This window comes from Notamacropus eugenii, chromosome 1, assembly GCF_028372415.1.
Source record: "Notamacropus eugenii isolate mMacEug1 chromosome 1, mMacEug1.pri_v2, whole genome shotgun sequence".
Classification (NCBI taxonomy): Eukaryota; Metazoa; Chordata; class Mammalia; order Diprotodontia; family Macropodidae; genus Notamacropus; species Notamacropus eugenii.
In genome coordinates this window covers 280,035,875-280,063,383 of record NC_092872.1, presented here as the reverse complement: position 1 = coordinate 280,063,383, position 27,509 = coordinate 280,035,875, and the positions used below count along the sequence as shown (strand labels likewise).

The 27,509-nt window shown below is 40.4% G+C and overlaps 1 pseudogene; it reads right to left on the bottom strand.

Moving 5' to 3' along the window:
* Positions 1-2,459: 2,459 nt before the first annotated feature.
* LOC140525198 (lipase member J-like) lies at positions 2,460-20,889 on the bottom strand (annotated as a pseudogene).
* Positions 20,890-27,509: the final 6,620 nt, after the last annotated feature.

The window sequence follows — 27,509 nt, the reverse complement described above, 5'->3', positions numbered from 1 at the left end:
TCCAAATGATAGGTATTCCCTCAATTTCCAGTTCTAGGCCACTACAAAAAGAGCTGCTAGAAACAATTTTGTAAATGTGGGTCCTTCTCCCATTTTCATAATCTCTTTTGAATACAGCCCTTGAAGCTGTTCCCACATCTTCTTAAATATAATTTTCCTGTTTTATCATGTTATCCAATCTGATAGGTGTGGGAAATAAGCATTTAGAAAGCATCTACCATGTGCCAGAAACTGTGCTAAACCCTTTACAAATAGTATATTATTTGATCCTCACAATAATCCTAAAAGGTATACGCTGTTATTATCCCCATTTTACAGTTGAGATAGTTGAGACAGACAGCTTATGTGACTTGCCTAAGGGTCACACAGCTGTTAAGTGTCTGATTCTGGACTTGAACTCAGGTATTTCTGACTCCAGGCCAGGTACTCTATTCACTGGACCCACCTATCTACTATCTGGAAAGAAACTAAATTCTGACTAAATGGACAAACAATAATGGTACCAAAAAAATAGGGATGGTAGTATCACTCCTTCCTCTCACCAGAGAGGCCGGAGACTATGAGAGCAGAGAATTGTATACATTTGCCAGTGAGAGATATCTCTAATAGTTCTGCCAAAGAGAGAAGAATATCCTGGAACTGACTGCGGTATAGAGGCAAGTGACATCAATAAAATTTAATTTTCAATACTGATTTTACAAAGAAATTGGGGGAACTTCTTGCTATACATAAAAATTTGGGGGACATTTGAGCTCCCAGGGTCTGTGAACTCAACATCTTTGATAGGAATCAGAAGTTGATAAATGACACGGGTGAGGATGAAGATTGTTTACTTCTTTCAGCGTATTTAAATAAGATAGACATTCCCATTTCCATTCCACAGTCCCATTGTACAAGAGAAAATAATTTTAATCCCCACCTCTAAGAAAAATCATGATTTCACCAGCAATACCATCTTTATAGAGTTTCCTTGATCATCTTGATTATTTCATTGTTAACTGTTCGAGGTGCATCAACACCAAAAATGAAAGCTAAATGATCGTATGTAGGCAGAATCTTGTAGTAAATCATCTTGGGGATTTGGGGGATTAAAATGGAGACACCTGTTGGGTCAGCCAACAAATCTCTGAGACCACTCCACAGCGCAGTTGGCACTTTCATCTTTGATAGGTTGTAAGGTGGAGGAATTGGCTGCATGGACACAAAACAAAACACAAGTCTTCTCAGAGAGTTCCAATTTAATGTCCTATCACTTCTGGGGTGGGGGTGGCAGCTGATTATTTGTATGATTTTTAATAAGTGCTTTCTGTACTTCTACCTTTCTGTGATTTCTTAGTTTCTCATAAAGTCATTAGCCTTGATCTGTTCCATTCTAATTTTGAAAGAACTATTTTCTTAAGTGAACTTTTGAACCTCCTTTTCCATTTGGCTAATTCTGCTTTTTAAAGCATTCTTTTCCTCATTGGCTTTTTGAACCTCTTTTGCCAATTGAGTTAGCCTATTTTTCAAGGTGTTATTTTCTTCAGCATTTTTTTTGGGTCTCCTTTAGTAAGGTATTGACCCACTTTTCATGTTTTTCTTGCATCTCTCTTATTTCTCTTCCCAGTTTTTCCTCCACCTCTCTTACTTGATTTTCAAAATCCTTTGTGAGCTCTTCCATGGCCTGAGCCCATTGAATATTTATTTTGGATGTTTGGGATACAGAAGCCTTGACTTTTATGTCTTTCCCTGATGGTAAGCATTGTTCTTCCTCATCAGAAAGGATGAGAGGAGATATCTGTTCACCAAGAAATTAACCTATGGTCTTATTTTTTTTCCCTTTTTTGGGCATTTTGCCAACCAGTTACTTGACTTTTGGTTCCTTTGTCAAGAGTAGGGTATAATCTGGGAATCTGTAAGATCTCAGTTCATCCAAGGTAGCACAATCAAGCGTGTACACTGGTCTGGGAGCAGGGGAGAGATTTTTGTACCCAGAATCTTAGCACTTACCTCTCCACAGCCACCTGGTCTCCAGTTCTGCCAAGTCAGGACTGGGGGCTGATTTTCAGTAAAGCTGGATGGGCAGGGCTGCCATTCAGTGTGAGATAAAAATCAGTTCCCTCAGGGCCTCTACACAGGGCTGAGGTAATATTCAGGTCCTCCGTGCCCCCAGGGGTTTTTACACTCCAACAATGGATGTGGGCAGCTGTACCAGCTGCAGGAGGAACTGCTGCAGCTGGACCAATGTGGCCTCTGTGGGCTCCTGCCTGAGGCCAGAGCTATGGGAAGGCCCTTCTCCCTTCCTGGCCAGCTGAAAAAACCCCATCACTGACCTTTGGCACCTGTGGGTTGAGGGATCTGTGGACCTGCTGCTGCTGGGACTGGGGACTCGCTTCTGCTCGCTGGTCTTCTATACAGGAGAAAATAAGTTCAATTTCAAGCTCTAAGAAAAGGGAAGATGTTCACCAGAAATATCGTCTTTATGGGGTTTCCTTGATCACCTTGTATTATGTCATAGTAAATTGTTTGAGGTGCATTAATGCCAAAAAGAAAAGCCAAATGATCAAATATAGGCAGAATCTTGTGGTAAATCATCTTGGGGATTTGGGGGATTAAATTTGAGACATCTTTTGGGCCAGCTAACAAATCTCTTAGACCACTCCACAGAGCAGTTGGCACTTTCATCGTTGATAGATTGTAAATTGGAGGAATTGACTGCATGGAAACAAAAGAGGACAAGGGAGTTCCCTTAGAGTTCTGTTCAATGTCCTATCACTCCTGGGGGACAGCCAATTCTTTGTATGATTTTTTTTAAGTGCTTTACATATTTCTTTCTTTCTACTAAATTAGACTGTCAGAAGCAAAAACTACAATAGATGGTTTGATTTACCTTTATCATTATCATTATCATTTTAAACAAGAGTGCCACTATGATGGGGTCCAGAGGAACATATTTAATAATAATAATAATAGTAATTAAAACAAAATGTATAAATGGATTTACAAAAAAATATAACCACATATATGATACAAATGCATATGTATAACACACATTTATATATTGATATATATTGGTATATGTATTCATTCTTTTACATATGAATTTCATCTCTTTGTGTGTATGTATGTATGTATGTATGTGTGTGTGTGTGTGTGTGTGTGTGTGTGTGTGTATGAAAACTATTCTCCTCTATACACTAAATCTGAGTAAGGCAAGAATTTGGCCCACAATCAAGAATACTATATCTTGTTTTTTAAAATCTGGTCATTAGATTGGTGGGTAGAGGGATGCTCTGGGATCAGGGAATTTATATTTGGACTAGGTATTGCATCAAGTTTTGATGCCATTTCCATGAAAGAAATAGATACAAGATAGCTAAAAATGAGGTGATTTGTAACTATGTCAATGACCATCACCAAAGAATATTGGGGGGCAATGTGAAGAAATAGAAAGAGGACAGGGTTTGGAGGCAGGAGATCTGGAATTTGAATCCTGGTTTGCTGTTTATTACTTGTATGCCCTAAGGCAAATAACTCATCTTCTCTCAGGATCTCAGCTTCTACATCTGTAAAAGGAAGGAATTGGCCTAAATGACTTCTGAGGTTTTCTATAGATCTTGATCTCTCAGTTCCCCTTGAATGTGTCCTCTTAGATGGAGGCTAAGAAGAAATGAATCAATCAAGCATTTACTCAGTGTGCCAGGCACTGGGATGTCTTCTGGGGAAGCTTTCCTTAAAATATAAAATCATAGAGCTTTATAGCTGTAAAAATATTAGAGATGAGCACCTGGGATTCTAAACCTGAGGTTTTATGAACATGTGTGCTTTTCCTAATATTAGAACAGCTGAAGGGGGAGGAGCCAAGATGGCGGAGTAGAAAGACACACATATGCTAGCTCCTAACCCACAGCCCATAAAACACCTGTAAAGAAGAACTCCCAACAAATTCTGGAGCAGCAGAAGCCACAGAGCAATGGAGTGGAGGAGATTTCTGTTCCAGAGAGACCTGAAAAACCAACACCAAAGGTCTGTAGCGCACTGGACCTGGAGCAGAGCTCAGCTCTGCCTTGGCCACCCTGGCACCAAGAGGAGCAGATCTGAGCAGGCTTCAGGCACAGAATCTCCAGCAGCAGCGCAGGTCCCTTCACCCACAGGCGCCAAAGGTCAGTGAGAGAGTCTTTTTGGCTGGCCGAGAGGGGAGTGGGGTGTCCCCATAACTCAGGCCCCCTAGGGAGGCAGCAGCAGAGGCAGCAGCAGAAGGGGCTCTTACAGCAGGCAGGAGCCTGGATCCATTGTTGAAGGTCTCATCATAAACCCACTGAGGGAACTGAGCCTTGTGTGGTGGCCCTGCCTCCACCCGAGCAACTGAACTTAATCTCACACTGAATAGCAGCCCCACCCCCACCGAAAGCCCTGAGGGTGGGAAGCAGCATTTGAATCTCAGCCCCCAAGCGCTAGCTTGGCAGATCTGGAGGTGAGGTGGGTGTGGAGAGGAAACTCAGAAGTCAAGTAACTGGCTGGGAAAATGCCCAGAAAAGGGGGGAAAAAATAAGACCATAGAAGGTTACTTTCTTGGGGAACAGATGTCTCTCCCCATCCCTTCAGATGAGGAAGAACAAGGCATGCTGCCAGAAGAAGTCAAGGACCCTCCCTCCAAAGGGGACTTAAACTTGGCTCAAGAAATAGAAGACCTTAAAAAACAAGTTAGCAGCTTACTAAAGGAGAACTAAAAAAAACGCTGAGGAAAATAGCAGCTTTAAAAAGAGGTTAACTCAGTTGGAAAAAGAGGTCCAAAAAGCCAACAAGGAGAAAGAGGTTTTAAAAAGCAGAATTAGCCAAATGGAAGAGAAGGTTCAAAAGCTCCCTGAACAAAATAATTCATTGAAAGAGAGAATTGAGTCCAGGGAAAAGAATGACTATGAGTTAAGCCAAGAAATTAGTAAACAAAACCAAAAATTTAAAAAAATAAAAGATGATGTGAAAGAACTCATTGAAAAAACAACTGACCTGGAAAATAGATCCAGGAGAAATAATTTAAAAATTATTGGGCTACCTGAAAGCCATGATCAAAAAAAGAGCCTAGACACTATCTTCCATGAAATTATCAAGGAAAACTGCCCTGATGTTATAAAATCAGAGGGTAAAATGGATATTGAAAAAATTCATCGTTCACCCCCTGAAAAAAACCTGAACAGAGAAACTCCTAGGAATATTGTGGTCAAATTTCAGAGTTCCCAGATCAAGGAGAAAATACTGCAAGCAGCTAGAAAGAAACAATTTGAGTACTGTGGAAATACAATCAGGATAACACAGGATCTGGCAGCTTCAACATTAAGGGATCAAAGGGCTTGGAGTAGGATATTTCAGAAGTCAAAGGAACTAGGATTGAAGCCAAGAATCACCTACGCAGCATATCAGAATATAATACTTCAAGGGAAAAAATGGACATTCAGTGATAGAGACAATTTGAAGATTTCCTGTTGAGGAAAAGACCAGATCTGTATTTAAAATTTTGACTTCCCAAGACAAGAATCAAGAGAAGCATAAAAAGGTAAACGGGAAAAAAAAAGAACAGCTATATTTGAATATAATTAATCTCCTTTGGAAATCTAGATATCTTATTTTATGCATTTGTCTGTCAGTCAATAAGGATTTACTAAGCATTTACCATGTGCCAGGTCCTGTGCAAAATGCTAGGATTCAAAGAAAGGCAAAAACCCAGTGCCATTCCTCAAGGAGCGCAAATTCTCATGGGAGAGACAAAACAACTATGTACAAAGAGAGAAGAGAAATGGACATAATATCTCAGGGAGGGGCTGAGATTGTGGAGGCATGGGAAAGCCTTCTTACAGAACTAGAGGAACTTCTGAGAAGGAGTTCATCAGCTTCCCCAGACTTTTCAAGGAGTTCATGACACAAACGATGGTTAAAAATACTTGATCTGGACAAACTGTATCAGTCTACAGATGAGGAAATGGAGGCAGTAAGAGGTAAAGTGACTTGTCCATGGTCACAGAGCTTGTTAGTACCTAAAGTCAGAATTAGAAATCAAGGATCCTGATTGTTTTCATTAATTGCTTTTAAAAAGAAAAAGCTCCATTTAAAAGGAAAATTACCTGATTATAGTGGGCTATGTTCTCTTTGGGACTCCTCCAGTCATAAGCTTTGAATATTTGTCAAGTTTCAAGAACAACCTAAAATTGAAACAACACAAAGGAAGAAACATAGGAATTGGAAACTGTCCATCCTTGAATTCAACAGTTAAAAACTCACTGTATCCAACCTGGAGAAATGAAAAAGAACATTTATTATTCTCCCTCAAGGCTATATCCTGGACTAGATTGGTGAAATAGTGGTGGGTGATTGGGGAATCTTTAAGACCCTTTAAGCTTCTCTGGTACACTGAGACAAGAGTGTATTATCTGAGAACAGACAAGCCAAAATGCTGGGAGCCCAAAGCCCTTAATAAGACTGCTAGCCCTTTGATCCTTTCCTGAGGATGGAGTTTAGGTCATTTCTAGGAAACCAGATCTGCCCTTGTTGGGCATGGAGGGACCAGGTGAAATGTAAAAATGGAATGTTGCCTGGGCAGCTCTAAACTGGGCAGTCTTTTCTTTGAGATTCCATTCTAGCTCAGAATACCTGCAGAGGGGACAGATAGCTTCCTGGTCATGTAGAGAAGATGCAGAGTCCAGGAGTGGGTGGAAAGGGCAATCAGTGCCACTCCTGAGTTACTTTGGTAACTGTAGCCCAGTCTATTCCTGTTTCTGGAACAGCTTCTGTCATAGGATCCCTAACATGTGCTGAAAATATGAAATATCCTCTAGATATAAAAGATAAAAATCCAAGAGAAATAGGTCACTTACAAAAAGCATATTTTCATAGAACAGTAAAGCCCAGGCAAGCATGTTTGAAGAGGGAGTTGGCACTAAAGACAGGGGACAAATCACACAGGACTGGGAGCTACCTGCATAAAACTAAGGACTCCAATCAGGCATAAAAGACATTTGTAGGGTCCAAGACTTGGTGATTAGATTATTTTTCCAAACACTGTGAAAGTTTTTCAAGGATAAGATAGAAGAAAAGACAAAGGTCTTGAATTTGGGAGTTTATAAGAACTGAAAAAATGGTACCTGAGAGAAATGGAGAATGCTCCAAACAGATGTTCCTGCTGGGTTATGTGCCACATACACATCAATTCGACTCTAGAAGGGAAAAACAATAACTTGTTTTCTGTACAAAGTCTGCTCTGATGGTTCATGACAGCATGATCTTGGGGTCTTGAAGGCTCATCAGTAGAGCTCAATGTTGGGCAGATTCTGGCATTCTGGAAAGGTCTCTAGACCAGTCCTGGCAAAAAGCTGGATTTGTCTCTGAGGACCAGCCTGACTAAGCCTAGAGAGGCTCACCACAATTTGACTGGCCATTTGGTCATGAATTCTATGGTCATAGTAATCCATGAAACCAAGAAAAATGTTTCATGTGCAAGAAGAAATGGCCCTGAAGAAAAAAAAGTATGAGAAAAAGGACACAAACCAGAAGGTTCTCTTCTGGTACACAGGGCAAAGTGTCTGAAGGAAATAAGGAGTTTTGACTCACTAAGGAATCAGCCCTTAAGGGATTTGGATAATAGGAATATATTAAATGCATGGAAAAAATTACAAAACACATTACAAAAAAAGCAGTCAAGAAATTACCAATTATGCCCAACACATATCCCTGCTTTCACATATATACAAAAATCTTAGCAAATAGTATCCTCACTTAATGAGAGCAGTAGAAGCAAACAGATTGGCTTTTACAAGTGAAATTCAATAGTAGATATCATCTCTACATAAAATCAATTAAAATATGTAGAGAAAACTAGATTTCATTGTTTTAGTTTGTTGCATATTAAAAAAGCTTTTCATGTGAGAGAATAAAACATTGACTTAAAACAGCAGATCTTAAAGGTTTTTTGTTTTATTTTGTTTGCATCGCAGGCCCCTTGGGAAGTCTAGTGAAACCAAGCATTCCCTCCTCAGAAATGTGCTTTTAATACATATAATAAAATCTATGAATTATAAGGAAACCAAAAGTTAGGAAAAATAAAGATATAGTTTTTTTCCCACCCAAATACATTGATTCCCTGGAATCTATCCCCAGTCCCCCTTTTAGTTATTATTTTTATTTTATTTTTTAAACAATAATTTTATTTGTTTTTAGTGTTCTATAATCACCTGCATGTATCTTAGATTTTTTTCCTTCCCTCTCCCTCTTTCCCCACTCTCTCCCCACTCCTACCCCAAGGCAGCTTGCAATCTTATATAGGTTCTACACATACATTCCTATTAAACACAATTTCACCATAGTCTTGTTGAATAGAAGAATTAAAATGAATGGGAAAAACCATAAAACAAAACAAAACAAAACATACATAAGAAAATGGTCTGCTTCATTTTGTAATCCAATTCCACAGTTCTTTCTCTGGATGTGGAACGCATTTTGCCTCAAAAGTTCATTGGGAATTTTTTAGGTCCTTGCATTTCTATGAAGGTCTAAATCTATCAGGAAAAGTACTCGTACACTGTGGTTGCTGCTGTGTACAAAGTTCTCCTGGTTCTTCTCCTTTCACTCAGCATCAATTCATATAAGTCTTTCCAGGCCTCTTTGAAGTCTTCCTATTCATCATTTCTTATAGCACAATAGTATTCCATGACATTCATATACCACAACTTTTTCAGCCATTCCCCAATTGATGGACATTCCTTTCATTTCCAGTTTTTGAGCACCACAAAGAGAGCTACTATAAATATTTTTGTACATGTGGGACCCTTTCCCATTTTTATGATCACTCTGTGATACAGTCCTAGTAGCGATATTGCTGGGTCAAAGGGGATGCACATTTTTGTAGCCCTTTGGGCATAGTTCCAAACTGCTTTCCAGAATGGTTGGATCAGTTCCCAGTTCCACCAACAATGACCTAATGTTCCAACTCTCCCTCATCTTCTCTAACATTTATTATCTTCCTGTTTTGTCATATTAGCCAATCTGATAGTTGTGATGTGGTACCTCAGAGTTGTTTTGATTTTCATCTCTCTAATCAATAGTGATTTAGAGCATTTTTTCATGACTATAGATAGCTTTGATTTCTTCCTCTGAAAACTGCCTCTTCATATCCTTTGACCATTTATCAATTGGGTAGCCCCAGCCCCTTAAGGAGCCTCTGTCTTAAAGGGTCTCTTCCAAGAAAATGTCAACCATCTGCACATAAAAAGCAAACAAGATTATTTGAAAGCTATCCATAAAAAGGGGGAATAATTTTGCTTGATGATCCTCAACAAGTCCTGAGCACAGTTCCAATCCAAGAGGGATTCTCTGTGCATAGTGAGAGCTCTAGATGCTCTTTCATATATAAGATAGGATATAGGGAGAAGACCCAGATTTTTATTGGCTTATGCATCTCCTGGATGAGGAAAACTCTTTACAAATTCAAGTTGGCACCTTCTCAACAATACATAGTCTTGAGGAGTTTCCTAGAGCACTGATAAGCACCAACTTGTCCAGTCACACAGCTCATCAATGTCAGCTGAAACAGCACAGTGTAAGCCAAAAGAGATCAAGTAAATAAGATGCTGTTTAGAAAAAAATACAGTCAATTGGCCATTTCTGACAAACATGAGAGGTGGGATATGGAGACAATAAAAGGAAAGGAAGAAGAATCATGGAAGATGTCTTGAAAGACACATTTCATCAGATCCCTTCTCTTGAAGAGGTAGTGTGACACAGAAGGAAACTCACAGGTCATTCTAGACCTGAAGTCAAAATTTCACCTAGCCAATGTTCAAATTCCATTTAGTCGTGAATTATTCTTCCTCCAGATATCTCTTCCCTTTATCTGAAAATACAATTTCTCCATCTCCACCTTTAGAATGAGCATTGGTAGGCAGGAGGGGCTCTTAGCAGAAACATCTGCTAGTAGTCCTTTGTAATTTCATTTCAAAGTATAGGGAAGTAAATACAGGGAAGTTTTCCATTAGCCAAAATATAATATCAAAACCCAAGTATTGTTTCCTTTGGGTTTGGGTTTCTGCTACTGCCTCCTATTCAGAATGCTTGGAGGCAGGCCAGGGAGGTGGAGAGCATTGACTTCGCCTTGGCTTCTACTTATCTTTTCTTCTCACTCAGAATCATTTGCATCCCAAGCGAGAAGGATCATGGCCAAGAAGTGCTTCTTGAAGTGCATTCTCCACATTGATCTATGGGGTTTCTTCCATGGAAACCTAGGAAATGGGTTTTGGGGAGCTCAGGATTCTCATAAGAATTTAGACTTACAAGGATTAATGACCGAGGACAAGGGATTTAAATTCAGCCACAGACACCAGAGAATTAACAAAAAGAATATTTAGATTGAGGGTAGTGTGACTGATTTTCATTTGGCTCCTCCTTAACTGTGTGTGGTTGCTTATAGTTTGGAAGATGGTCATTGCATCCTAGAAGATGGAAGCCAGCATGGGCAGGAGGTGGAACACATGAAGCCCAAAGGATGGTAAGAGGGAGAAACTCAGTGGACTTGAGATTTGCAAAAAAATTCCCTGGAAAAGAAAACATGATGCTCTACATAGAGTTGAGATGGCACATCAAGCAGAAAAAAAGGACAGAGGGATGACATAAGTAGAGGATGTCAGTGGCCTTACAGCATCAGAGGCATGAGTTATCATAGTCTTACAGGTTATTGGACATATACATGCTCTATGTGTATATCCCTGCTCTTGCACTCTGGTCATATGGATTCTTGGCATGTGCTTTTTCACATATATTTATTCCTTATATATGTATTTTCCATGTGGCTCACAAGTTACTTTTTTTCCTATCTGCCCTAACTACTGGCGATTGGATAAACTGTAACAGAGTGTGCATCTAGAGAATCTTATCTTTTCACTATACTTGTTACACTGTTTATAGTTAAAAGCCTTTTGTTTGAACAAATAGGTCCTCTGGATGGCTAGTTAAAATACACCTATTGTGGGGGCTCATGAGCTAGCACTTTGAACCTGTACTATCTTTTCTGGAGGCTCCATGTGCAAGAGAAATGACCGAGAAACTATATTAATAGAATCAAAATAGGTGCCCACAAACAGGAACTGTTCAATAAGTTCATGTATACCACCAATACTCTTCCAAACACTAGGTGCTATTCTAGAGTGTCACCTTTGAAGTCAGGAAGACCTAGGTTCAATTTCTACCACAGACAATTACTAGCTATCTGGTCCTAGGTAAGACACTTAATCCCTCTCCATCTCAGCGTCTACATCTTTAAAATGGGGGTAGTAATAGCACTTGTCTCACGTGGTAAATTGCAAAAATTAAATGAGATAATATGTGTAAGATACACTCCAAAGCTCAAAGCACTCTGTACATTGCTGGCTGTTATTACTTGGTCTTTGAAGAGATAAGGCATAGAATAAGAGGGTTCATGACTGAGAAGAAAGTCTTGTGCACCACTCCAGGTTTAGCCATTTAGTGAAGAAAAGTTTCTGGAGGTACCTGTGGTCTACAGATAAAGTGATTTTAGAGGTCTGTGATTGATTACGGTTTTGAAGAGAAAAACCAAATAGCTTAGCATCACTTTCATGTTAAGTATGACAGGCCACTAATAGCTAAGAAAAGGAAAAAGAAACACTCATACCATGTTTAAGTTTTCTGGATCAAATCCATACAAAGCAAAGATAACTTGCCACAGATGACATCAATTATTTTATTGTTGCATGCATTAATGGCCAGAAACTTGTTGAGGGCAGTCTCAGGCAGAAAGTCCTTGTCACCCAGTAAAACCTCTGAGAACAAGCAAACAGATCCAAATATGGCAGCCGCTGTAATGGGGATACTCCAATGCAGCAAACAGCAGCTCCCCAGTCCCACTACCATAAGATACACCATGCCTGCTACTACCATTCTTGCTTACATTGGTAAGAAAAATAATATAGATGACCCTGAGTATTATGGCCCATGAGATCCAAGAAACAGAATCATAGAGTTGGGTGGGAACTGAAAGGGGTTAAAAAGCCCTGGACAATGTCCTTCCAAAGTGGCCATCCAGCCCTGGCCTGAAGGCTTTCAGCATGGAGGACACCAATAAAAGAATAAGCCTTAAGCAAGCACCTTCTCTGTGTCAGGAATTATGGTAAGTACTCTTTACAAATATGATCTCATTTGATCCTCTCAACAGCCCTGAGAGATCAGTGCCATTATTTCCCACATTTTACAGATGAAGAAACTGAGGAAGATAAAAACAGTTAAGTGACCCAGTGTCACACAGCTGATAAGTGTCTCAAGCAGAATTTGAACCCAAGCCTTCCTAACTTCAAATACATCCATCTATATGGTACCTTGGTGGTTCAGAGAATGGAATGTTGGAGTTGGAATCAGAAAGGCCCAACTTTGGCCCCTGCCTCAGATTTTTACTAGCTGTGTGAACCTGGGCCAGTCTTTAACCTCTGGATTAACCTCTGGCCTAACCAGTCTTTAGGTTTTCTTAGCCTCAGTTTCCTCATGTGCAAACTGGAAATAATGATATCACCTACCTCCTGGGACTGTTATGAGGATCTATATATAGATATAGATATAGATGTGTATATATATATATACATAGTGCTTTGCAAAACTTACGGCATGATATAAATGCTAGGTATTATTATTATACTTCACTAGCTATTATCTCTCTCTATTACACCATGCTGCTCCAACTATCAATTCAACTTTTGCCTTGTGGTGCCAAGAAAAATCAATCTAATCTTCCTTCCAAATGACAGTCACTATGCTCCCCCTCACCCTGATTCTTCTCTTTTTCAAGACATAAAATTTGATTCCTTTAAGTCCTGCTCACGACATGATCTCCAGACTTTTCAACATTTCAGTATCATTTGGACAACTCATTTCCTATGGGCTACATTCATTTTGGGCTGGAGTTAGGTGGTACAATGGATAGAATGCCAGGCTTGGAGTCAGGAAAATCTGAGTTCAAATCCAGTCTCAGACACTTACTAGCTATTTAACCCTGGGCAAGTCACTTAACCCTGTCTGCCTTTATTTCCTCATCTGTAAAATGAACTGGAGAAAAAAATAGCAAGCAATCCCCAAAAGAAATCAGGTAGAGTCTGACATAACTGAAACAACTCAACAGCAACAACACCCACTTTGGACTTCTCCGGTTTTTCATCATGCCCCCAAGCAGATACATCATTCGGAAATCTCATCTGGGAAGATCCAGTCAGCCCTGGTATTCCCAAGTCATTAGTACCCTCCAACCCTCTTATTCTACAGTAGAGTGACTTGTCCAAATTTATATGAGTACTGAGCCTCAGAGTCTGTATAAAGACATGAATCATATATTTAACCTTAAATTTCCTTTTGACTTTGAGATTTTTTTTTTCATTTTGAGACAGTAGAATTGAACTGGATTCTTACGAGAAAAGAAATGCCTTTTTCCCCATTTCTACATAAATGGGCTTCCTATAGAGATTTTTTGGGTTCAGTCATTCTCGAAGTCACACAGATATCACCACTGCTCATACTCTACCTCTCCAAAGATCTTCTGTTCACTTATAGTTTGCTGAAAAAATTACGTAACCTTAACAATGGCCTGGGCAGATGAAAAAGTGGTAGCAATGGGAGGCTTTTAATATGCTGAACATAAAAGATTGGAGCTAAGGCAAAAAAAGCTTTGACTTCCTGAGCTAGCTTGGATAAGGTGGAGAATGCTAAAAAACCTGAAAGACAACAGGATACTTGTTTAGACTAGGTGACCTCCTTATTACCCTCTAATTATGACCAAGGATCCCATGAGTCTGTGAACAGAAACTATGAGGGAGTATTTAACACCTTGGACAGCAATCCTAGAAATTATAGCAACTGACCCTGTTCAGTGGAAGAATCACAGAATTCAAGAATCTCCAAGTTGGACCACAGGTCATCTAGTCTCACCCACCCTGAACCACCATCTGGGAAATGAGCAGCAAGTTTTTCACTAAGCACATCAACTCATTGGATCTTAGTTTGTGTCTACATAAACAAAGGTCTGCTCAATTTGGTTAACTCGATCTAAAGAGCATAAATTAAGTTTTTTTTTAAAGTAACCTTGGGGTATTTTAAATGCAAAATATTTGGTGAAGAGAAGTGGAGGCATATAGGTGGTACAGTGGATAGAGTGCTGGACCTAGAGTCCAGAAGGTATTATTGAGTTCTTTTAGTTATGTCTGACTCTCAGGAAATTCATTCTCTTCTCAATTGAAATCAATGCTATTACTGATATTATTCTAATGACTCAACCTAATGATCTAAATTTTATTACAATAGTCTAGGCAAGAATTGATAAGAGACTTAATTAAGGTGTTGACTTGTCCACTCCAGAGAAAGGCATTTATAGGAGAAATGTTGTGAAGTTAGAAGCAAGAGGAGTTGAAAATTGGTTGGATATATGAATTAAGGGACCATGATGAGCAAAAGATGACAATAAAATTTCTGTGGTCTTGGAAGACTGAAATGTTGCTGGCATCCTTGACATAAATAGGGAGGCTCAGAAGAGGGGTTGATCTAGGGCAAAAGACAAGGTGCTCCACTTTGAACACATTGACTTTGAGATGTCTATAGGAAACCAGAATGAACAATCCATTGAGCTTAGTGATATTAGACTTGCACTCAGGAGAAAGACAAAGGCTAGAGAGACATATCTTAGTCCATGGCAGCTGATGAAATCATTTAATGAGAGAGAAGGGAGGAAAGAGAACCTAGGGAGTTTTAAGGAACATCCATATTTAGGGGCTTTGATGTGGATGAAGATCCAGCATATGAAGTAAAGGAGTGAGAAAGCTAGGAGGAGAGAACAAAAAGAAGAGAGTGGGAAAAAACTCAAAAGAAATCAAGGAGAAGGATTGAGAAAAAGCCATGGAAATTAGCAACTGGCAACTTTGGCTCAAAAAATAAAGGTCCATAAGTATGATGTAAGTGATGTGTAACTCAATATTTAAAAAATATCTGAGAACTGAACTGGAATAAAAACTCACTAGGAAGCAACAGTTTATCATGGTCACCAGGAAAGCAACAAAAGCTAACAACAACGATGATAATGTAGACTTAGATTGCATTGAGAGTCTTGGAATCAGACACTAGGGATGATTCTTTGCCCTTGTCAGACTACATCTGGTGTCATATCTTCATTTGAGATAACGCATCATGGGAAGAGAATGCATAACCTGAAGAGCACCCACTGGATGGTGACCAGGATGGTAAAGGACTTTTTGAGGATCCCTCATAAAAATTGGCAGGAGGCAATTAGCCTGGAAAAAATTTAAAGGAGACGTGATGGAAGTCTTCAAGTACAAGAATGTTTTTTATATAGAAAGGGGATTGTTGTTCAGGTATTTTTCAATCACGGTTGACTTATTCTGCCCTCATTTGAAGTTTTCTTGGAAAATGATATTGGAGTAGGTTATAATTTGCCCAGGGTCAAAGTGCCAGGCCAGATTTGAACTCATGAAAATGTCTTCCTGACTCAATGCAGTGCACTCTATCCACTGTGCCACCTAGGTACCCTAGAAAAGGGATTAGACTTGTTTTACTCAACCCCAGAAAACACAAATGGGAGCCCTGACAATTGGTCATCTATCTTTCACTTTAAGGTCTGTGGTGTAGGGGAACTTGCTACCTCCTGCAACAGTCTATTCTCCCTGCAGAAAGGCGCCTTGGTTAAGGAATTTTCCTAACTCACTCAAATCTTATTTTTTTACACTTTCTAGACTTCGCTCTTTCTTCTACCCTCTGAAGTCAAGCTGAATGATTCTTTCCTCTTGCACACAAATCCTCCAGAAACCTGTAGATAGTGAGTGTGACATGTCCCTCCTCTTATTGCCTACAATGTCCATCTTCCTCCATCTTCCCTTCTCCAGACTCACAGCCAGAACCCAGTTACAGATGTGGTATGCATTCATGCCACAAAAAAGCTTGGACGTCAAGAAGGAGGGAGACAAGGTAGAAGTTCTCAGACCCAAGTCAGTATGACCCTACCAGAAGGGGTACCCTGAGAATGTCCCACATAATACATCTTCTGCCCAGTTTTTTTCAAAATGTAGTCAATTGAGGTTGGAAGCTCATATTGAGCCAATTCATCAACACTGCCAAAAGACAAACAGCAGCAACAAAGTCAGATCTACTTCAGGGCTATGATGTCAACATATTCCTAACCACATCTCTTCCTCGTTTTGTGTGAGTAGAGAATGAAATTCTTGTTATACAAAAACATTTGTCTCTAGTGGTCTAATAGATGTATCAGACTTATGCTAGAAAAAACTCCCCAGGGGGGAGAAGCCAAGATGGCAGAGTAGAAAGATACACACATGCTAGCTAGGAACCCACAGCCCATAAAATACCTGTAAAGAAGAACTCCCAACAAATTCTGGAGCAGCAGAAGCCACAGAACAACACAGTGGAGGAGATTTCTGTTCCAGAGAGACTTGAAAAACCAACACCAAAGGTCCGTCGTGCCCCGGACCCTGAGAGGAGCCCAGCCCTGCTTTGGCCACCCTGGCACCAAGAGGAGCAGATCCGAGCAGGCTTCAGGGACAGAATGTCCAGCAGCAGCGTAGGTCCCTCCACCCACAGGTGCCAAAAGTCAGTGAGAGAGTCTCTTTGGCTGGCCAAGAGGGGAGTGGGGTGCCCCCATAACTCAGGCTCCCTTGGGCGGCAGCAGTGGAGGCAGCAGCAGACAGGGGCTCCCAAAGCAGGCAGGAGCCTGGATCCATTGTTGAAGGTCTCCCCATAAACCCCCTGAGGGAACTGAGACCCTTGTGGTGGCCCTGCCCCCACCCCAGCACCTGAAAGTAATCTCACACTGAATAGCAGCCCTGCCCCCACCAAAAGCCCTGAAGCTGGGAAGCAGTATTTGAATCTCAGCCCCCAAGAACCAGCTAGGCAGAACTGGAGGCAAGATGGGTGTGGAGAGGACACTCGGAAGTCAAGTCACTAGCTGGGAAAATGCCCAGAAAAGGGGGAAAAAAATAAGACCATAGAAGGTTACTTTCTTGGTGAACAGATATCTCCTCTCATCTTTCTGATGAGGAAGAACAATGCTTACCATCAAGGAAAGACGTAGAATTCAAGGCTTCTATATCCCAAACATCCAAAATAAATATTCAATGGGCTCAGGCCATGGAAGAGCTCACAAAGGATTTTGAAAATCAAGTTAGAGAGGTGGAGGAAAAACTGGGAAAAGAAATGAGAGAGATGTAAGAAAAGCATGAATAGCAGGTCAACACCTTGCTAAAGGAGACCCAAAAAAATGCTGAAGAAAATAACACCTTGAAAAATAGGCTAATTCAATTGGCAAAAGAGATTCAAAAAGCCAATGAGGAGAAGAATGATTTAAAAAGCAGAATTAGCCAAATGGAAAAGGAGGTCCAAAAGCTCACTGAAGAAAATAGTTCTTTCAAAATTAGAATGGAACAGATGGAGGCTAATGACTTTATGAGAAACCAAGAAATCACAAAATAAAATCAAAAGAATGAAAAAATGGAAGATCATGTGAAATATCTCATTGGAAAAACAACTGACCTGGAAAATAGATCCAGGAGAGACAATTTAAAAATTATGGAACTACCTGAAAGCCATGATCAAAAAAAGAGCCTAGACATCATCTATCAAGGAAAACTGCCCTGATATTCTAGAACCAGAGGGCAAAATAAATATTCAAGGAATCCACTGATCACCGCCTGAAAGAGATCCAAAAAGAGAAACTCTTAGGAACATTGTGGCCAAATTCCAGATTTCCCTGGTCAAGGAGAAAATATTGCAAGCAGCTAGAAAGAAACAATTCAAGTATTGTGGAAATACAATCAAGATAACACAAGATCTAGCAGCTTCTACATTAAGGGGTCAAAGGGCATGGAATAGGCTATTCCAGAAGTCAAAGGAACTAGGACTAAAACCAAGAATCACCTACCCAGCAAAACTGAGTATAATACTTCAGGGGAAGAAATGATCTTTCAATGAAATTGGGAACTTTCAAGCATTCTTGATGAAAAGACCAAAGCTGAAAAGAAAATTTGACTTTCAAACACAAGAATGAAGAGAAACATGAAAAGGTAAACAGCAAAGAGAAGTCATAAGGGACTTTACTAAAGTTGAACTGTTTACATTCCTATATGGAAAGACAATATTTGTAACTCTTGAAACTTTTCAGTATCTAGGTAGCTGGTGGGATTACATACACATACACACACACACACACACACACACACACACACACACACTGCACAGAGTGAATTGCATAGGATGGGATCATATCTTAAAAAAATGAAATTAAGCAATGAGAGAGAAATATATTGGGAGGAGAAAGGGAGAAATGGAATGGGACAAATTATCTCTCATAAAAGAGGCAAGCAAAAGACTTTTCAGTGGAGGGAAAAAGTGGGGAGGTGAGAGAAAAACATGAAGTTTACTCTCATCACATTCCACTAAAGGAAGGAATAAAATGCACACTCATTTTGGTATGAAAACCTATCTTACAATACAGGAAAGTGGGGGAGAAGGGGATAAGAAGGGTGGGGGGGGATGATGGAAGGGAGGGCAATGGGAGGAGGGAGCAATTTGAAGTCAACACTCTTGGGGAGGGACAGGATCAAAAGAGAGAATAGAAGAAATGGGGGGCAGGATGGGATGGAGGGAAATATAGTTAGTCTTACACAACACGACTATCATGGAAGTCATTTGCATAATTACACAGATATGGCTTATATTGAATTGCTTACCTTCGCAAAGGGAATGGGTGGGGAGGGAGGGATAAAGAGAAGTTGGAACTCAAAGTTTTAGGAACAACTGTTGAGTACTGTTCTTGCTACTAGGAAACAAGAAATGCAGGTAATGGGGTATAGAAAGTTATCTTGCCCTACAGGACAAAAGAGAAGATGGGGATAAGGGAAGGGAGGGATGTTAGAAGAGAGGGCAGATTGGTGATAGTGGCAATTAGAATGCTTGGTGTTTTGGGGTGGGCAGAGGGGAGAAATGGGGAGAAAATTTGGAACCCAAAATTTTGTGGAAATGAATGTTAAAAGTTAAATAAATTAATTTTAAAAAACTCTCCACAGTGGTCAGAACTAGATTAAAATGTCATTGGGAAAATAGATAAATTCAATAAAAATAAATAAATAAAATGCAATGAAACCTAGATAATGTTAACTTGTACAGGGATCTGTTTCTCTTTGAGATTGAGGACACTGGTCTAGATATTCATTGAAGTAAAGCCAAGGTATCACAGAAAAGCAGACACTGGGAGAGAACATCATCAGGATTGTGTGATTTTTCAAGGCAAAATTTTAAAAGTATTATAAATGAGTGAAACTAAATAAAGATGAGATTTCATCTTTTGCTATTGTTTGACAGATAGCTCAAAGGCTACATCTGAGTTTTCCCTACCTGAAAGCCCAGTATTGTTTGGAATTTGTTGACAAAAAGGCATGTTTCAGAGAATAGGTACTCCCCTTGTTGTTTCTTATCCACACATCAAAACCTGCATCTGTTAGAATGAAGCCCAGGCTGTTGCTGGAAAGGTTAGACACCCAGTTTATAGATGCTGTCAACAAACCATGCTGCAAAAATACGACAGGCCGCTGAGCTGAAAGGGAAACGTGGTGAACACTAGTAATGAAATTTGTACCATGTAGACCTTGAAAAATCCCTACTTGAACCTGTAGACTTTGAATTTCCAAGAAAGGATACAGAATACAGGAGCTAAGAGATAGATTTATATCCAGGCATCAGGGGGAAAGGCTGATAATTTGTTTAAGAGTTTTGCTGATGTATGTGTTTCTGGACTCAACTTCAGAAGGATGTTGTGGGTTCTCTTTGCTTCATTTTTACAATAAAAAATTGACTTTTGTCAAAAGGGCACAATTAAGAACCTAGAAGGTCATATGTGACTTTTAGGCCACAGGTCTCCCAACCTTGTAGGTGATCACAGAAATATTAAGCAGGCTCCCAAAGAGCCATGGGCAAGGGCCAATCATTGTCAACAGAAAAGACTTGTCAGCCACTTTTACCAAGAGACACCAGGAGCACCTGGAGAATCAGCACACCCTACACTTTGGGTGGCTACCCACCATTCAGTGCCTTGAATTTCATTGTCAGGCCCTTCTGTGGCCAGGATGCCATAGAGATCCTCTCAGAAAATGAGGTTTCTAACCATTTCCTATGCTCCAGTTGGCTTCCAAATCCTTCTCCTGACCTGGTTTTTCCTGAAGGGAAGACAAGGCCTTTGGCTCAGAAAAATTTATTAATATTGGAATTGAAACTTTTAAAAGTGGGAAAGACTTTATGTTATCCAGCATGAAAGAATTCTCCCATTGAAAGGAGAAGACAGATGTCCTGAGATAAGTGGTTTGCCTAAAATAATAGTAAATAGCAGGGCTGGAATTCAAACCCATATCCTTGAACTCCAAATCTGGGTCTCCTTGACTTGACAAATACCTGATGCATTATTGCCCATTCTTCCATAGGGAATTCTTATAAGAGTGAGGATAGATGAATCTTTAGTCTCAACTTCATACTCTTCAACTGGGTATTTCCAGTGAAGAATGATCTGACTGGTTGGAAATAAGGGCACTTAGTTGAGGATATTGACATATCAGTTTTATGGCTACAATCCTAATATTCCATTTCCTAAATAAACATGAGACTTCTTTACTATATTACTGTTCAGACTCCTAAACCTTTCAAATAGTTAGAATCTTAGATACATCAATGAGTTGTGTGATTTTTCCCAATAAGAATAAAATTTACAACATTCAATTCAACTTCAGGATTCACCGTTCTGACAATATCTTAGAAAATACATTCTGTTCTCAGTGCCTGCATCATAAACACTGCCATGACGAGTCTCCACATTTTGGATCCACCTGCAACATGGGAATTAGTGATACTGTATAAGCTCTGCCAAGGCCAATGGTCTTAGAATAACAGACTGAAAAGATCAAATTATAATAGAAAACCAGAATACAGACTATAACTTAGAAGTCATCTATTTCAACCTCATTAATGAATGGATGTGGAAACCGAGTCCTAAAGAGATAAGGAGACTTTCCCAAGATCACAAACCTAGAAAATGGCTGAGACTAGGATACAAACACAGGTTTTTGGACCCAGTTGCAGTAATTCTATTTCCTTAAATTAGACTTTCAGCACCCAAGGCAGACAACAAACACAGATTTTTTCAGTATCCCTCCATCTAATACCCATTATGGCTGGGTTGGGGGAAAGAACAAGGAGTTCGGCCTTGCATGTATTGAAACAAAAATGTTTGTGGGTTATACAGATGAAGACATCCAGCAGATAGCAAGTGATATAGCAGAGAGATTGGGTCTAGATACGTAGGTTTGTGATGAGTGAACTGGTGAGGTCACAAAGTAGAGAGAAAAGAGAGGAAGGCCCAAGACAGAGCCCCAGTATACACCCTTGGTGAGGGAGGGATGATATAGATGATGAGACAGGAAAGAAGACTGAGGATTTGTCATACATGTAGGAGAAAGAAGAGAGAGTAGTTCTCCAAAAGCCCTTGAAAGGCTAAAGAGAGGTGAAGAGGCCTAGATGCTGATGAGACCTCAAGAAAGATAAGAACTGAGAAAAGGTCAATGGAGTTTGCAGATACTTGGAAGTCTTAGAAAGTGCAGGGGTTCAAAAACCATATCATGAGCCCTTGAATGTAGATGGAATTTTCTGAGAGTTCAACTATAAGAAAAAGGAGTGATATAGGACCATAAATTTGAGGTGCTGGAAAAATTAAATTAAGGTTTATTAGGAGAAGGCTGGTGGAGATCAGGGAATACTGGCAGGCACCAGGGTGAGGAGCCATTGGATAAAAATAGATGAAGAATAGAGAGAATGAGTGGATGATGACAGAGGAGACTCACCAGGGAGTAAAGAGGGGATAAGAATAAGAACAAGAGTACATGTAGAAAGATTGACAGTGGTGAGAAAATCCAAGCAAAATTCTGAGTATGGCATTGAGAGGAAATGAGGCATAGCATTGGCAAGAAAAAAGTATTCATCTCCTTAATGAGGGGAAGTCCTCTAAAAGTATGTATTTCGAGGAAGTATGGTCAATATAGGAAGCTTAAAGAGAGAAGTTTTGAAACTGTAGCTGTGAAGAGTGTGATAGAAAGCCAATCAGGGAGGAGATGCAGGTCTTATTCATGCAGGGTTCAGTGTCATGGAGTAAGGGGGAAGAAGATGGGTCGTAGATGAAATGCAAGAGGAAATGTACTTGGAAATACAAGTACAATGCCAAAGGAAGCAAAGCACTCATGGATAGGTGATGATGAAAAATGGAACTGGTTTACAAGATTTTGAAAGAAAAAAGATCCCAGAATGAAGGTTTATGGACTGGGAAATCAGGGAGATTTATTTCCCTGCTTTCCTTATGGCTGGGAGCGGGGGTCACAATGACAGTGAAGTGAAAGTTTCAGGACGACTGAGGGAGACAGAAAGACAGAAAGATAAGAGGTTCTAGTCTACAGAAGGAATTTCGGAGGTTTGTGGTGATGAGATCAAAAGCATGACGATCGTTGTGTGTACCTGGGGCTGCAGGAAGTTGCATATTGTAGAAATTGAAGAGGTGGATGAATTGGGATACCAGAGTGCCATGTTGTTGAGGGTTGGGTTCAAGAAAAATCAGCACTGAACTCCTTAAGAAGGGAGGAGAAATGACCAGGAGGCCAGGAGATGATAGCTTCTAAGACTGAATAGAGTAACAGAAGCAGATGAAAAATATCTCAAAGAATGTAATAGAGGGTCTAGATGTGGTCATAAAGACCAAGGAGGATGATCACTCCTCCTCCTAGACCAGTATAAGTGTTGGGAGTAGACAGATCAACTGAGAAAGGGAGATGGAAAGGAACAGAGAGGTAAAAAGAGAAGGTGTATACATCCAGTATTTTCTCATGACCAAGGATGGAGCACATTCTGAGGAAACAAAGTTTCTGTGATTGTGAGACAATGTAAGAAGTATGAGAGCAAAAGGCTGGGTACAAATGTTTGCCTGATAACAATGGAGTAGGGTTCCAATCCATCCTCAGTCAACAACAATTCATTCAGCACCTACCATGTGTCAGGCACTATTGCTAGATTCTAGGGATACAAATACAAAGACTGAAACAAACCTTTGCCTTCAAAGGACTTATATTCTAATGAGGTGAACATTTGTGCATGGGGCTGCATGTTGAGAGGGGAGAGGTGCAGAAGGGTTCAGTTGCTATTTAGGTTAAAAAAAACTAGCTTGCTGCCAGGCTGAGGTAAGCATTAAAAGCTACAAAGAAGAGTTTTTACTTTCCCTAAGACAGTTAATTGAGTATTATCTGTATTTAAGAGAAATGACTTTGGCCCTACAATGGAGCAGGACTTGAGGCAGGGAGAACAATCAAGAGCTATTTCAATGACCCAGGTAGCAGGTGACAACAAACCCAGTGAAGGAGGTGGCTGTGAGTAGAGAGAAGGGGCAGGGTGAAAAACATTCAGTAAAGGTAGAAATGACAACATTTAGCAGCTGCTTGGCTGTACTGAATAAGGAAAAGGTGGGGGGGGTAGGGGGGAAGTCTAGGCTTCTGCTGAGTTACAAGCATAGAAGATTAGCAGGTGTGTGTGTGTGTGTGTGTGTGTGTGTGTGTGTGAGAGAGGGGGGGGGGGTGGGAAGGATAAGCTTAGTAGAAGGCCTAAACTCTGGGCATTCCCCAAGGGTCAGTCCTAGGCTCTCCTCTCTCTTCACACTCTTCACAAACTCATTGGCTCCCACAGCTTTAATTCTCTGTGTAAATGACCCCCAGAATTCCATGTTCAGCCCCAGCTTCTCTCCTCAATCAATGTTTGCTGAATTGAATCACTTGATCCAACCACCCTATTTTATAGATGAGAAAGTTGGGGACTAGAGAAATCAAGTGACTGGGTCAAGGATACTGATCTACTCAGTAGCAGAGTGTCATGTCATGGGATCTCATGACCACAGCTCTAGAGCTAGAAGATAAAGGGCTCATGTGCTGTAAATTAAGCCTCACCTTAAATTCACAGGAAACAGGACTACGCAGGGGTATAGGCACACACCAATAGTTTCAGATACAAGTAGCTCATATTGATTGCAAATAGTAATTCTATGTCTTCTTTTTATTTTAAGCACAGTAACCAGCCCAAGCCACCAATATTCAAAGATGTAAGTAAACATTTTCAAATCGTTAACTCCATTATCTGCAACTAGAAAAATCTCTGTCAATTTTCATGTTAACTTAGATACATCCATAACCTCACCAATGAAGTTCCTTTCTCTAATGGTAGAAGGAAATTCAAATATAACCTCCCTCTCCTTCTACCCTACCCCCTCACACCATTCAATGCATCTGTACCGGATGAATTGGAGATCTCTAGAACTTTTTTTCCATTATCAAATGCAAAGGAGATTTAAAGGAACTACTGAGGGCGGGGGGTGGGGGTGGTTATTATTGTTCATTTTTTTCAGTCCATTCTGACTCTCTGTGACCTCATTTGTATTTTTCTTGGAGAAGATACTGGACTGGCTTGCCATTTCCTTCTCCAGCTCATTTTAAAGATGAGGAAATTGAGACAAACAGGATTAAGTGACTTGCCTAGGATCACACAGCTAGTAAGTGTTTGCGGCTGAATTTGAACACATAAAGATGAGTTTTCCTGATTCCAAGCCCAGTGTCCTATCCACCGTGCCACTCACTTCAAGGAGATGGAGGGGGCAGAGATGGTGGTTAAAGAGAAATTCCTAACACTTCCATCAGCTGCTGAATCTGTTAGAACCTCAACTCATGGTGCATCAGGACTCTTTTTCCTTAGTTTATTATCCTGGCAAAGCCAAACCTAATAGTCAATAAACATTGATTAAGCACCTACTATGTGCCATGAAGTGTTCTAGACACTGAATATACAGATACAAAAAAAAAGGAAAAAAGAAAGAAAGTCTCAGTCCTTGAAGAATTCATAATCTAATCAGAGAAGAAAATATAACAAAGAAAGCTGAAAGGGGTCAGGGGAAGAGGACAGAAATTAAGGGGAGATGGGGGAGTAGTCACCCAGAGAAATCGCAAAGTGATCCTGCTGTTCCTATTTTTGTCATTTTTCAGCCATGTCTGACTATAAGTAAAGTGGATTTTAGTACGTGTAAAGTGGATTTTTGTTATTCTTTCTTAGAGTTCAGTTTCCCAGGATCTATAGTCATAACAATCTCTTCTTCCCAGGCATTAGATATGAGTTCCCACAGTTGTGGTCCAAAATATCTCTACCATGCTTGTGCAGCATTACATAATGATAAATAATGTAATCAACTGCAACTGTGCAGTGAGATACAGGCATGAGGTGATGTAATCTTGTGAGACCATTGCTGGCAATATATCTTCTTTGTCTGCTGACCTATAAAGCAGGTTGTCATTGGTCAGTGAATGAGGAACCTTAGGGCTGAATGCACAAATGCTGTGTGCCTCAACTGACCTCCACTGAAGTTTAGGGGAAGCTGAGGGTTGAGTGCACAAGCTGGAATGAATGATTGGCCCCCATCAAGGCTTGGATCTTGCAGTCTCCCATTGCATCCTGAGTCATTTCCAGTCATCCCGATGAATATCTGGTCACTGGATTCACATGGCTCTGGAGGAGAAGTGAGTCTGGTGAGCTGCACAGCCCTCCCTCACTCAAAACAAAGTCAAGTGCAAGTCATGTCATTATTTCTCTGATGGCATGGTCTTTGGCAATGAAAGATGAGCACAACAACAACATCCCCACTGAGCCTTGAGGGGATTTAGGGGAAGCACAATTTGTGCCTGTCATGATTAACCCCATCGAGATGTAGGGATAGTTGTCCCCCTTCTTCCTGGTCCCAGAAAGAAGGGTGATTAGTGAATACTATAGGAGTTATGCTCCTGTTAGCAGCAATCCTCTTCTGAGAAAACTAATCTAGAATAAAGTAAGATTATTAACCCTTTCTCAGTGTTTTTTCTGTCTGACCAAATCATGAGTGAACCTGTGCTAGCAGCCCTCCTGTGTTCTGGGTTTATCTGTTTTACATTCTCCATGACCCCATTTTGAGTTTTCTTGACAAAGATATTATACCGGCTTGCCATTTTCTTCTCCAACTCATTTTACAGATGAGGAGACTGAGGCAAATAGGGCTAAATAACTTACCCTGGGTCACATAGTTAGTAAATGTCTGAGGATGGATTTGAACTCAGGTCTTCCTGACTCTAGGCTGAGCACTCTACCCACTTACTCACCTAGCTGCACCAAGTGAGAAATGAAGAGGTAGGAAAGCTGGGGTCTCTCCTTCAATGAAGGGTAAGAGGTGAAAACCCCACCCTCCAAGCAGAACTCACAAAATAACTTCCTAGTTTCACTCCAGAGAAATGTTTAACAGATATCATCAGAATAGCGCCTAACTGATTTATAGACATGAATGGAAAGGACCTGAGAAACCAGCTATTCGAATCCCTTTATTTTATAGAAAAGGACATGAAGTGATTTGCCCAGAGCCCCTCAGAACTGACCTCATCTCCCTTGATACCAGAACCAGAGAAGGCTAGAATAGTACAAAGCAAAGGATCCTGGAAATAGGGGTCAGAGGACTGGGCTTGAATCCTGGGTATGCCCTTTACTGTATGGCCTTAGTAGGTCATTTAGACTCTCTAGGCTTCATTTTCTACATAGGATGAAAGGGTTGGAATCAGTGAGCTACAAGGTCCCTTCCAGCTGTAAACCTATAAATTCCTATGATCCCTCCACAGTGATCAAGTGATCTCAATGTGAGGAAAGAGGAATGGAGCAAGGAAACAAGGATATATGACACCACCTAGCGGCCTCTCCAGTAAACTGAATTTCCAAGCGCATGGACCAACAGAGGAGTCATTAGTTCAACAATATGCAAAATAATCAGTAATTCCACAGAGAAACGAGGCAAGGGCAAGGGCCTAAGACAAATATCCCAGCCTACTACAAACTATTATAGCTGCTTCTGAGTACCCCAGCTTCTCAGCTGCATCTCATGATGCAATGCCTAGTCACCTAGTAGTTCTGCCAGAAAGAGATAAGTTTGGAAGGAGATTCTGACCCTCCTCTAGTTATTAATAATAATAGCTAGCATTTCTGTAGCACTTTGGTATGGTGAGGTAGCACAATGGATAGAGTACTGGGACTGGAGTCAAGAAGACCTCTTCCTGAGTCCAAATCCAGCCTCAGACACTTACTAGCTATTTGACCCTACACAAGTCATTCAGACCTGTTTGCCTCAATTTCCTCATTGGTGAAGTGAACTAGAGAAGGAAATGGCAAGTCAGTCCAGTATCTTTGCCCAGACAATTCCAGATGGGGTCATGCAGTCTGGGACAAGACTGAAAGCAGCTCAACAACAAAACCATCATGTACCTGACACTGTGCTGAATGATGTGTAAGAGAAACAGGACTAGGGTTAGATCTTTAATTCTCTAACACTAACCATAATTGCAATATCCTGAGAA